Here is a 12,771-nt window from a genome sequence, read left to right on the forward strand (position 1 = left end):
CAGGGACAGACTAATTTGCATATAGCCAGGTTCTGAGCTGGGATGGGGCAGTGAGATAAATAACGGTGATGGATCAAGCCCTGATCTTTGGACTGGGTAAGAGTGGTCTGCTTAATTCAGACACTCTGTTCATCACCACCCCCTTTTCTGAATCGTTTTTGGCCACTATAGGTGTGGCAGGGTATACTCAGACATGAGTCCCTTTCTCACTGCTCCATCAGGATTCAAGCAAGCCGGGCCGAAGAGGCTGAAATGCCAGAAACCGGTCCCCGGTAGCTTGTCTCCTTTCTGGTGAAGAATTGGCTTGGTAGTTTGGTCTGCCCTGTTCCCATGATGCACTGGGCCAGGGACAGACTAATTTGCATATAGCCAGGTTCTGAGCTGGGATGGGGCAGTGAGATAAATAACGGTGATGGATCAAGCCCTGATCTTTGGACTGGGTAAGAGTGGTCTGCTTAATTCAGACACTCTGTTCATCACCACCCCCTTTTCTGAATCGTTTTTGGCCACTATAGGTGTGGCAGGGTATACTCAGACATGAGTCCCTTTCTCACTGCTCCATCAGGATTCAAGCAAGCCGGGCCGAAGAGGCTGAAATGCCAGAAACCGGTCCCCGGTAGCTTGTCTCCTTTCTGGTGAAGAATTGGCTTGGTAGTTTGGTCTGCCCTGTTCCCATGATGCACTGGGCCAGGGACAGACTAATTTGCATATAGCCAGGTTCTGAGCTGGGATGGGGCAGTGAGATAAATAACGGTGATGGATCAAGCCCTGATCTTTGGACTGGGTAAGAGTGGTCTGCTTAATTCAGACACTCTGTTCATCACCACCCCCTTTTCTGAATCGTTTTTGGCCACTATAGGTGTGGCAGGGTATACTCAGACATGAGTCCCTTTCTCACTGCTCCATCAGGATTCAAGCAAGCCGGGCCGAAGAGGCTGAAATGCCAGAAACCGGTCCCCGGTAGCTTGTCTCCTTTCTGGTGAAGAATTGGCTTGGTAGTTTGGTCTGCCCTGTTCCCATGATGCACTGGGCCAGGGACAGACTAATTTGCATATAGCCAGGTTCTGAGCTGGGATGGGGCAGTGAGATAAATAACGGTGATGGATCAAGCCCTGATCTTTGGACTGGGTAAGAGTGGTCTGCTTAATTCAGACACTCTGTTCATCACCACCCCCTTTTCTGAATCGTTTTTGGCCACTATAGGTGTGGCAGGGTATACTCAGACATGAGTCCCTTTCTCACTGCTCCATCAGGATTCAAGCAAGCCGGGCCGAAGAGGCTGAAATGCCAGAAACCGGTCCCCGGTAGCTTGTCTCCTTTCTGGTGAAGAATTGGCTTGGTAGTTTGGTCTGCCCTGTTCCCATGATGCACTGGGCCAGGGACAGACTAATTTGCATATAGCCAGGTTCTGAGCTGGGATGGGGCAGTGAGATAAATAACGGTGATGGATCAAGCCCTGATCTTTGGACTGGGTAAGAGTGGTCTGCTTAATTCAGACACTCTGTTCATCACCACCCCCTTTTCTGAATCGTTTTTGGCCACTATAGGTGTGGCAGGGTATACTCAGACATGAGTCCCTTTCTCACTGCTCCATCAGGATTCAAGCAAGCCGGGCCGAAGAGGCTGAAATGCCAGAAACCGGTCCCCGGTAGCTTGTCTCCTTTCTGGTGAAGAATTGGCTTGGTAGTTTGGTCTGCCCTGTTCCCATGATGCACTGGGCCAGGGACAGACTAATTTGCATATAGCCAGGTTCTGAGCTGGGATGGGGCAGTGAGATAAATAACGGTGATGGATCAAGCCCTGATCTTTGGACTGGGTAAGAGTGGTCTGCTTAATTCAGACACTCTGTTCATCACCACCCCCTTTTCTGAATCGTTTTTGGCCACTATAGGTGTGGCAGGGTATACTCAGACATGAGTCCCTTTCTCACTGCTCCATCAGGATTCAAGCAAGCCGGGCCGAAGAGGCTGAAATGCCAGAAACCGGTCCCCGGTAGCTTGTCTCCTTTCTGGTGAAGAATTGGCTTGGTAGTTTGGTCTGCCCTGTTCCCATGATGCACTGGGCCAGGGACAGACTAATTTGCATATAGCCAGGTTCTGAGCTGGGATGGGGCAGTGAGATAAATAACGGTGATGGATCAAGCCCTGATCTTTGGACTGGGTAAGAGTGGTCTGCTTAATTCAGACACTCTGTTCATCACCACCCCCTTTTCTGAATCGTTTTTGGCCACTATAGGTGTGGCAGGGTATACTCAGACATGAGTCCCTTTCTCACTGCTCCATCAGGATTCAAGCAAGCCGGGCCGAAGAGGCTGAAATGCCAGAAACCGGTCCCCGGTAGCTTGTCTCCTTTCTGGTGAAGAATTGGCTTGGTAGTTTGGTCTGCCCTGTTCCCATGATGCACTGGGCCAGGGACAGACTAATTTGCATATAGCCAGGTTCTGAGCTGGGATGGGGCAGTGAGATAAATAACGGTGATGGATCAAGCCCTGATCTTTGGACTGGGTAAGAGTGGTCTGCTTAATTCAGACACTCTGTTCATCACCACCCCCTTTTCTGAATCGTTTTTGGCCACTATAGGTGTGGCAGGGTATACTCAGACATGAGTCCCTTTCTCACTGCTCCATCAGGATTCAAGCAAGCCGGGCCGAAGAGGCTGAAATGCCAGAAACCGGTCCCCGGTAGCTTGTCTCCTTTCTGGTGAAGAATTGGCTTGGTAGTTTGGTCTGCCCTGTTCCCATGATGCACTGGGCCAGGGACAGACTAATTTGCATATAGCCAGGTTCTGAGCTGGGATGGGGCAGTGAGATAAATAACGGTGATGGATCAAGCCCTGATCTTTGGACTGGGTAAGAGTGGTCTGCTTAATTCAGACACTCTGTTCATCACCACCCCCTTTTCTGAATCGTTTTTGGCCACTATAGGTGTGGCAGGGTATACTCAGACATGAGTCCCTTTCTCACTGCTCCATCAGGATTCAAGCAAGCCGGGCCGAAGAGGCTGAAATGCCAGAAACCGGTCCCCGGTAGCTTGTCTCCTTTCTGGTGAAGAATTGGCTTGGTAGTTTGGTCTGCCCTGTTCCCATGATGCACTGGGCCAGGGACAGACTAATTTGCATATAGCCAGGTTCTGAGCTGGGATGGGGCAGTGAGATAAATAACGGTGATGGATCAAGCCCTGATCTTTGGACTGGGTAAGAGTGGTCTGCTTAATTCAGACACTCTGTTCATCACCACCCCCTTTTCTGAATCGTTTTTGGCCACTATAGGTGTGGCAGGGTATACTCAGACATGAGTCCCTTTCTCACTGCTCCATCAGGATTCAAGCAAGCCGGGCCGAAGAGGCTGAAATGCCAGAAACCGGTCCCCGGTAGCTTGTCTCCTTTCTGGTGAAGAATTGGCTTGGTAGTTTGGTCTGCCCTGTTCCCATGATGCACTGGGCCAGGGACAGACTAATTTGCATATAGCCAGGTTCTGAGCTGGGATGGGGCAGTGAGATAAATAACGGTGATGGATCAAGCCCTGATCTTTGGACTGGGTAAGAGTGGTCTGCTTAATTCAGACACTCTGTTCATCACCACCCCCTTTTCTGAATCGTTTTTGGCCACTATAGGTGTGGCAGGGTATACTCAGACATGAGTCCCTTTCTCACTGCTCCATCAGGATTCAAGCAAGCCGGGCCGAAGAGGCTGAAATGCCAGAAACCGGTCCCCGGTAGCTTGTCTCCTTTCTGGTGAAGAATCGGCTTGGTAGTTTGGTCTGCCCTGTTCCCATGATGCACTGGGCCAGGGACAGACTAATTTGCATATAGCCAGGTTCTGAGCTGGGATGGGGCAGTGAGATAAATAACGGTGATGGATCAAGCCCTGATCTTTGGACTGGGTAAGAGTGGTCTGCTTAATTCAGACACTCTGTTCATCACCACCCCCTTTTCTGAATCGTTTTTGGCCACTATAGGTGTGGCAGGGTATACTCAGACATGAGTCCCTTTCTCACTGCTCCATCAGGATTCAAGCAAGCCGGGCCGAAGAGGCTGAAATGCCAGAAACCGGTCCCCGGTAGCTTGTCTCCTTTCTGGTGAAGAATTGGCTTGGTAGTTTGGTCTGCCCTGTTCCCATGATGCACTGGGCCAGGGACAGACTAATTTGCATATAGCCAGGTTCTGAGCTGGGATGGGGCAGTGAGATAAATAACGGTGATGGATCAAGCCCTGATCTTTGGACTGGGTAAGAGTGGTCTGCTTAATTCAGACACTCTGTTCATCACCACCCCCTTTTCTGAATCGCATTGTAGTTGTAGCCTCATATACAGGCTAAACAGCTATAGCAGTGATTGTATTGGTTATTTCAGTTACGCTAGTTCAGTTGATCATTTCCTGATGATTTACTCGATTGGTAGATTTTGCGTACATTCTTTATGGCCTCTTTAGTTTTTCTGAGTAAATGTGTTTCAAAGGTCCTTATGACTGTAAATATTGTTGTATGGTCAAAATAGATGGCAGTTTTACAGCCAGTTTAATTATTAAATATATAAATATCTTCCAGTTCTGAAGCATACAACCAAGAACTATGTGTTGTCTTTACCCTCCTGTTTTTGGAACCTGTTTTTTCTTGGCCTTTAGGATTCTGCACTTTACCACTGCTAACCAGTGCTAAGGTGCATGTGCTCACTCCTTATAACTTGGTAACATCAGCTTATCCCCAATTGGCATATTTCATTTGCTTATAAGCCCCTAGTAAAGTGATACCATTCGTACCCAGGGCCTGTACATTAAATGCTACAAGAGGGCCTATAGCACTTATTGTGCCACCCACTTAGGTAGCTCTTTAAGTAGGTCCCAGGCATGCCTTTGCAACCTGTGTGTGTGCAGTTTTAAACTGTTGTTTTGACCTGACAAAATAAACCTTTTGCCAGGCCCAAACCTTCATTTATAGGTCGAGCTTCGATCGACCTGTTATTATCTCTTCTGTGGGGTTTGGCACACCCACCCATTGCCATTGGTTCTTTCTAATGGCATTCAGAAATGCTGGCTTTCTATTGGTCCACTGCACTCAATTGTCCTTCCTTTGGGTGCTTGTTTCAGCTGAGGCGCTTTCACTCAGTAATTGTTTTTGTTGGCCATCGCAGCTTACTCCTCGCACAGCGCGGGATAGCCCCTCCTACCATCAGGCTGTTGCATGTCAGGTATGTTTTTTTTTTGCAGTTTTATCTAGCACAAATTCGACCAGTAGGTATTGAAGTGCTTTACATGAGCATCAGTGACTTTAAACTTGTTTCACTTTTCCACACATCTAATTTACCTTCAAGTATACAAGCATTAACTAAACGTATTTAATTTGAGCGTAGCTGCTTTTTAAAATAAAAATACTTGTATCCTTAATTATTTTACTTTTTTTGTTTAGAAATAAACAACTTCTCTTGAAGACGGTCATTCCACAAGATGGCGGCCATGTGAAATAGTCTCGTTTTAGTCCTTTGACTATGTCCATGGCAGAAGCCGTCACCTCTAATCTCCCAGCATGCTCCGCTCTAGCAAACCGGTTGCGCTGAGAGCGAGCATTGGTGGTCAATAATTCTGTTGTTATTGCAGGTAGAGGATATACATTTTACAACATGTGATTTTGTGACATTCTGCAGCTGGTTTCGGGAGTTCAGGCTGGCGGGGATACTGGATGAATGAGAAGTGGGGCCCTGCTTTGGATCTGCAAAGTCTTATGTATTCTCTTTACAGAGGCTTGATTAGCACTGAATTAACAAGCATAGATCTTCCACCAAATTGTTGAAGATTGGCAGTTTATCAGTTGCCCAAGGATAGCAACATCGTTTTGCAGCTAAGTTCCCTCTAGGGTGCACATTCCTCTCCAATCCTGCACACTAAAATGCCTCGGTGCACAGACAAACAGGCTGGGAATATGCAGAAGTACAATCCACCTATCCTTCTTTAAAAAAATGCCTTTCAGTCCAAAAAGCAGATGGACAGTTCCATTAATGTAAGAATCACATTTGTTTCTAAAGGACTGCAGGACACAAATCGGCAGAACTCTTGTTCAGTAACGTTTCGTGCTTCACACTCAGTCCCCAACACACTTTTTTATTTATGGCTGTGGCGCACGCAAACATTTATTAAACAGTGCTGTACTGGACCTGTCACCTTTATTAGGCACAATGGGTGAAGCAGGTGTCCAGGAGCTGATGTGCCTTGAAATCTTGGCAACTCTTGGCAAAAGTTAAGGTGAGCCAGAAACGATTTTGTAAGAAATCCAAGCAAAAGAAGAAACAAGGCATCAGTTTCTATAGTTTCAATACACTGCTTTTGCTGCAGTAGGGAGCTCTGTTAACCCCTCCTCCCACATCTATTTCTCATCACCCCAAATCCCCTTCTCCAACTTTTATTGCATGATGCCCAGGATTTTTCCACAACCCCCCAAAAAATGTTTTAAAATTGTTTTAAAACATTGTTTCAAAATAATGCGCTGCCTCCCAGTGGTTCTAGAACGGGCTTTTTGTGGTGTGTGTTGCAGGTTCTGTTTGTATTTACCCTTGCCTAAAACATCAGAACTTGAAATGTTGCAAGTGGACAGTTCATGAGGATGCTGAATCAGCGGCCCCTCTTTAACAGGGACATTTTAAGGATTTTGGAGGCCCCTGCTTGGAAGAGCTTTGAATTTATGATCCAGTTTCAGCTCTTTCATGCCCTCTTTGGCTAGTTCATTAACAGTGCACAGGTGCACTCGTATTTTATTTGCAGTGTAGCACAGATCTAGCCATGTAAAACAGTGGATTGCACAGCACAGTGAATGTTCAATATCATGATTTGTCTGGTAAAAAATAACAATCAAATGTTTTTATTTAAAAACTTTATTTACAACCTTTTGATTAGCACCATCCTGTTTGGAAGTGTTTGTCAGCACCGCTGACTACCAGCAGCACCAGAGCAGAGTGTGCTTAAGAGGTTGCCTTAATTGCAAGACCAAGTCACACACAAATGGACTTCTTTGTAGTCTTCACCTTTCCCGATCTTTCTCCATTTCCCTTTGTACCTGTCTGTAAAAGTCTCATCGGCTCTGCCCTTGTCTCTCCTTACACTTCTTTTTATTCTGTGCGTATATTAGTCCCCCCTGCATTTCAGTCTCTCTTACTCTCAGTGCCAGTTTCTCATTATCTACTATATTGCCATTCTTTTTTCATCTCTGCTTATCTTTATTCCTCCTGTTTCTCCCTTTCTGTGCCATTGTCCATTTCTTTCTTTGCCAGTTATTTTGCTGTGTCACTCCTACTCTCACTATATGTTTCAGTCTTTGGACATTTTTGCTTTCTTTACTTATCTTTTTCATCATTCTATCTTTATTGTGCCGTTTCCATTTTCCCCTCTATTTTCTTCTTAACCCAGTTCTCCCCTTTCCTCAGATTCATTTCATCTCCGTTTCATTTTCCTCTATTCTCTAGCATCCTTTCTGTTTCCATATTATTTCCTCTTTCATTCCTTTGGTAGGTAAAAGACATTGTTATTTACAACGCCAATACCTCTAACTCTCACAAATACGAGACCAATTTGCATTGTAAATGCTTGTTAATACATGTCACTACTAGGGTAGACTCTGGACAGCCCAGATGGCAGAGTGTAGTATATTTAAAAATGTGAACATAAACATTTAACTTTCACATGTCCTGGTAGTAAAAACCCTTTAAATTCGATTTTCACTACTAGAAGGCCTATCTCTCCCATAGGATAATATTGGAGTTACCTTGTTACATTTAATAAGCTGTAACTTCTAAAAGGAAACAGGTAAGCAGTTCATGTGTGGTGTCTTTGGAATTATAATGAAAAATTCTCCTTCTTGGTAAAGTCACATTTTAAATTACAATTTTGAAAATGTAAGTTTTAGAAAGTTGGCATTTTTCTGTCTTAGCCATTTGGTGCCTGCAGCCTGTCTCTGGGTCACATGACTGGATTTAGCTGACAGTTGAACTATGTGTATTCTTCCTACACAGCTAGGCACAATAGACAGCTTAGGTGTACCTCAATGGGCCATCTGTGGCAGGATGGGAGGGCGGAGCTCAGTACAGCCCTGCTTACACTCGAATAAGCTGTGTCTTGCCTCCACACAAAGGGCTGCATAGGCCCTGCAGTTAATCTGAACCCTGAGCAGTGGAGGCAGGAAACCAGTGCACTTCAAAGGGAAACCTCTAGAAGCTTCTACTACTTCAAAGGAAGGCCCAAGTGTAAATATTGGCCCTCAGACACCAACTCTGCAATACACTTCTGGAAATGTGGATACTCTGACAGGAAGAAGGACTGCTGTGCTGCTGCAAAGTGTACCACACTGCTGGGCTGTTGCTTTGATGAACTGCTACTCTGCTATGCTGACTGGCTGCCTGCTTGCCCTCTTGCCAGGGCGAGAAGGACTGGACCTGCAACTATTGAACCCAAGCCCCAGAGTGGCTCCAAGGTCTAGTTGGCTGGCCTCCTAACTATACCCTCAGGCACAGGACGCTCAAACAACCTTGAACCCAGCACCTGGATTCTGCTATCTGTGAGTTCTACTCTGCCAAGTGATGCCACCCCAGTCCTGGACCCTTGTAAGTGTGCATAAAGGGGCTCAAACACCCCATCTGTGAACCCAGCAGAACCAAAGCATCTCCTCTGCTGCATGCCGCTACGCCGAGCACAATTGCTGCACTCTTCTGCTGTGAGCTTTTTCTCAGTGCAAGTATTCTGCATCAAACTCACAGCCCATATCAGAATCACTACTGTGCGAAGCTTCACCACGCAGGCCCTTTCATCCCAAATCTCTTGTCGCTGGCACACGGAACCAACGCATTGCCTCAACTGTTCAACGCAGCCATGGTGAGGGACCTCGCAATGCTGTGCTACCAGGATTTAAGATACTCTTCTTCAGGGGGCTGAGCTGGGTCTCTGTAGATACCCACGCTCCATTGCATTTGGCTTGAACTTGTGACTTTGTGCCTGTCAGGCACGACCAGATATCCACAGTTGGAGCTTTGTGCTATCTGGCGCTATTTCCAACTGAAATTGTTAAAATTGCATATCTCCGGTTCTACTGATTGGATTTTTGTCACTTTGATCTTGTTTTATTTATTTGAAATTACTCTATTTTTCTATTCTGGTGTTGGATCCTTTTGTTTTGTGTTTTCACTGTGTTACTGTTTGAAGTGTTGTACAAATACTATACATTGCCTCTGAGTGAAGCCTGGCTGCTCTTTCCCAAGCTACACAAGGATTGAGTAGTCAGTGTTTTTTCTTTGAAAATGGGAAAGTACACTTATTACACATAGTACTAAATACTACACATTAGCTTACAAATAGATGCATTAGGCATATGGAAATGTCTCTCGTGGCATTCTGAAATCACCATTGAACCACAGGGGGTCCTTACCCCCAAAAATCCCAATACCCCTCCCATACCAGGTGCAATATCACAACATATTGGAGTGTCATTTGAAATGAAGCTAACCTATTGGCTATGTTAATGGGTCACTACAACAATATATAAGGTATCCTATTTGTTTTGTCACATAGTCACAGTAATATATAAAGGAAACAGCGATTGGCTTTCTGAAGGAGTCAACACATTAAAATATAAGGCAAGCCTATTGGCTTCATAAAGGGGTCACCACGTTATAAGCAAGCATGTTAGAACTAAGCAATCTGTTAAAAATATGCAGTGCTATTTTCACCAAGCATTAGTATCAGCAATATAATTCAAATACAACAATGAAATTGTATCTATTGTGTGCCTGAGTCTTTCTTTTACTCATTAGGCCACATACAACGTGTCCCTGTATTCCCAAGCTGTAGAGTTCATGATTCAGCCTCAGGAGTGTTTTGAACAATTTTTAAAAGTCTCCCAGGTCATGTATCCTATTACCATGGAGACATAGAGTTATTTATTTAAATTAAGAGGGGGTGTTGCATCTGTTGCAGCCCCTACAACTCTTCTAAAATATGTTGGAGGTGCCTTGCCCAGATTGGGGCAACCACAAGGACGAAAACCATGTAAATGAACCCCTCATGGGTCATTATGGGATGTATGACGTTACAACACATACTTTTACCACGCCTACCATTACCACGCATTTTTTACAACGCAGGATCCATTACAACGCATACCATTACCACGCATGTATTTACAACGCATATACCTTTACAACGCATACAATTACAACGTAAGTATTGGTAAGTATATAATATTTTTTAATATTTAATTTAATTAAAATTAATATAATGTAATTTAATTTAATTTAATTTAATTAAATTAATGTAATTTAATTAATTTAATGAATTTAATTTAATCAATTTAATTTAATGTAATTTTAATTTAATTATATTTAATTTTTACACTGTACCCTTTTACCCAAAAACCCAAAACTGACCCTGAACCCAAAAAATACCCCTTTTACCCAAAAACCCCAAACTGACCCTGAATCCTAAAAATACCCCTTTACCCAAAAACCCCAAACTGACCCTGAACCCTAAAAATACCCCTTTACCCAAAAACCCAAAACTGACCCTGAACCCTAAAAATACCCCTTTACCCAAAAACCCAAAACTGACCCTGAACACTAAAAATACCCCTTTACCCAAAAACTGAAAACTGACCCTGAACCCTAAAAATACCCCTTTACCCAAAAACTGAAAACTGACCCTGAACCCTAAAAATACCCCTTTACCCAAAAACTGAAAACTGACCCTGAACCCTAAAAATACCCCTTTACCCAAAAACTGAAAACTGACCCTAAACCCTAAAAATACCCCTTTACCCAAAAACTGAAAACTGACCCTAAACTCTAAAAATACCCCTTTACCCAAAAACTGAAAACTGACCCTGAACCCTAAAAATACCCCTTTACCCAAAAACTGAAAACTGACCCTAAACCCTAAAAATACCCCTTTACCCAAAAACTGAAAACTGACCCTGAACCCTAAAAATACCCCTTTACCCAAAAACCCAAAACTGACCCTGAACCCTAAAAATACCCCTTTACCAAAAAACCCAAATAATATTTTTTATAAAAATATACTTACCAATACTTACGTTGTAATGGTATGCGTTGTAAAAGTACCTGCGTTGTAAATACATGCGTGGTAATGGTATGCGTTGTAATGGATCCTGCGTTGTAAAAAATGCGTGGTAATGGTAGGTTGTGGTAAAAGTTGCGTTGTAAAGGTTGTATACCGTCATTATGGGGTGCTCAAAAGTCTGTTTTTATAAATAAAAGTTGAGGAGCTTTTCTCCTGCCGCAAGTGGGTAAAACATCCTTGCTCTACATGTTTCTTTCTTTTATTTGGCCTCGATATGGGTGCCCCTGTCTGGACACCAACAGCAGAACTATATATATATAATTTGGAGCAAAACAGGAAACCCACTCCTGTGCTGCCAGGCCAGCTCCCAGCCCGGCCAACACTGTCTCAGGCTGGCAAAGAGAGCCAGCATATTCATCTTCCCCACTCATGACCTCACGGATGGGTAACTGGTGGAACTGGCCTCCCCAGTCAGAAGCATGAGGAGCTTATGGCAGCACCGTGCAGGGTGAGCCCTCTCTTCTTCCTGTTTCAGGGAATGGGGTCCCTAGGGCATTGTTTGCGTCAGGTCTCAAGGGATGGGGTTCCCAGGGTTGAAGTCTGGATCAGGGATGGGGTTTCCATGCCTGTTCCTCTACCCAAAATAAATGAAGTTGCAAGAACTCCCAGGCACTATCTCACCCCAGGGCAATTATTCAGATACACGGTGAAGTATCATACCCCATTCTGCCTGTGCTTTTTTTTCCCATTTGCTGTCCCTGTTTTCTAGTTGAGCAGGTGCTGTGCATTTTATTTAAGCATTCTATGTACGTTAGTTTACATGGACAGTTCCAAGATCTGTTTATCTAAGTGCAAATGCTTGGAATTTCTGTTTGAACAAACATGTGGTGCTGACTAGTTAAAAGCCTCTGTTTCCTGGTGATCATAAGGTTGCCAGATATGCTTGCTTGTTGTTTACCTGTTTAGCTGCCCCGTCACCTAATTAAGGCCTCCATTTTCTGCGCAGATTAGTCAAAATACAATCCTCTGTTTCCTGCTGACCTCAAAGTTACCAGATATGCTTGTTTATTGTTTAGTTGTTCAACTTCCAAGAATTTTGAACACTTGAACCTAGTCGATCAGATGGTGCAAATGTGCCCCCGTCACCTTGACTACGAATATGTTTTCATCATTGGGTCTAAAGCAATTCCAACCCATTACAAGGACCTCAGGGTAGTGCACTAAGTGGTCTGATCCAAATTTTGGTATCTCTTTTATCTTCAAGGACACCCTTGCAATTTAAGTTTGAAAAAGATAGCCTTGGATAAAGTAAAAGAAGTAGCTGTGTGAACTAGCACAACTTTAAGGAGAAATAACGTTTTGGAATCATATGAGCAAAGGCAAAATAATAAACGCTCAGGATGCAGTACAGGGGTAAATGCTCAAGGGCCCTTCACATTGACTCCTATTTTTTATAGCAATTCTTGTTTGCCGTGTTCAATTAAGGGCTCAAACCTCAGACGGAGTGCAAAGCTTTCACATATGGTTGTGTGAAATGATTGTGTTCTTGTTACAAAGTACCTCTGCTGACTGATGGAGTGTGGTTTTCCACTCTGCTCAGAAGGCTTAACACCTACCTTTTCGCTGGTGCTCCAGGAGTCTTTAGTCCATCAGGTGCATCAAGTGATTTGTCCTTCCAGCTGTCCATGGTTCTGGTGTCCTCTCTGTCCAGATCCCAGTATTGCTTTTC

This window comes from Lissotriton helveticus, chromosome 4_1 (genome assembly GCF_964261635.1).
Source record: "Lissotriton helveticus chromosome 4_1, aLisHel1.1, whole genome shotgun sequence".
Taxonomy (NCBI): domain Eukaryota; kingdom Metazoa; phylum Chordata; class Amphibia; order Caudata; family Salamandridae; genus Lissotriton; species Lissotriton helveticus.